The sequence below is a fragment of the Octopus bimaculoides genome, chromosome 5 (assembly GCF_001194135.2).
Source record: "Octopus bimaculoides isolate UCB-OBI-ISO-001 chromosome 5, ASM119413v2, whole genome shotgun sequence".
Classification (NCBI taxonomy): Eukaryota; Metazoa; Mollusca; class Cephalopoda; order Octopoda; family Octopodidae; genus Octopus; species Octopus bimaculoides.
Genome location: NC_068985.1, coordinates 34,552,051 through 34,552,934, shown reverse-complemented (window position 1 = coordinate 34,552,934; position 884 = coordinate 34,552,051). Strand labels below are relative to the sequence as shown.

General features: G+C 32.1%; 1 long non-coding RNA gene across 1 annotated transcript in view; it reads right to left on the bottom strand.

Annotated features, from left to right (window-relative positions):
• Positions 1 to 796, bottom strand: part of LOC128247906 (uncharacterized) — a 9,935-nt gene extending 9,139 nt beyond the window's left edge. Inside the window, exon 1 of the long non-coding RNA XR_008264229.1 lies at positions 615 to 796. This is a non-coding gene — a long non-coding RNA (uncharacterized LOC128247906). The remainder of the gene's footprint in view (positions 1 to 614) is intronic.
• Between the last annotated feature and the right edge of the window lie 88 nt (positions 797 to 884).

Genomic DNA, 884 nt, shown 5'->3' with positions numbered 1-884 from the left:
AATATGAAGAGCAATCTTCAGCTGTACGAAAATGCAGAAAATTACTGTAGAAAAGACATATTATAAATGTGGCAACACTTCAAATCCAAGTGGGAGAGAGAATACATAAAAATAGATTTTCTTGCAGCTGAAGATTGCTCTTCATATTGCATTTAATGTAATGCTCGCATTACTTAAATAAATTGGAGTAGCATGAAACGTGGGTACTGCAATCACCTTTGAAATCAGTGTTGCTTATTTTTTGATTATATATATATATATATATATATATATATATATATATGAGTGTGTGTGTGTGTGTATGCGTGTGTCTTTGTACTCAGCCACCACTACATGACAGTCAATGTTGGTTTGTTTACGTCCACAGAACTTAATAGTTTGACAAAACACAACAACAAAACGAGTATAAAGCTTAAAAATAATAAATACTTTGGTGGACTGGTTGGACTAAACCCATCAAGGTGGTGCCTTAGCACGTCTGCAATCCAATCACTGAAACAAGTACAAAAATAAAAGACATATTTTACACTGCCTGTACTACCCAAAGAAAGAATGAACCAAGATTTTGCTATCTCTTGCTCTAATGAATGTAATTTTATTAATGGATTGCTTACCATTGGGTTTCTGTGAAACATTGGCATAAGTACCATCCATGTCTTCAAGAAATCAAAAAATAGAATTAAAAACAAGGCAATGAATGACATTTAAATTGTATTAGTATTGTGCTGATACTAGCATAATAAACACTAATGAGGTACACTCAAATAATCTCACACACACATACATACATGTACACACATTAATAGATCAAAGTTAGAGAGTGATACACTTCATGGTTGTTTGCTTTCTATTTTGACAAAGATAATTTCTAAGATCATGCAAAA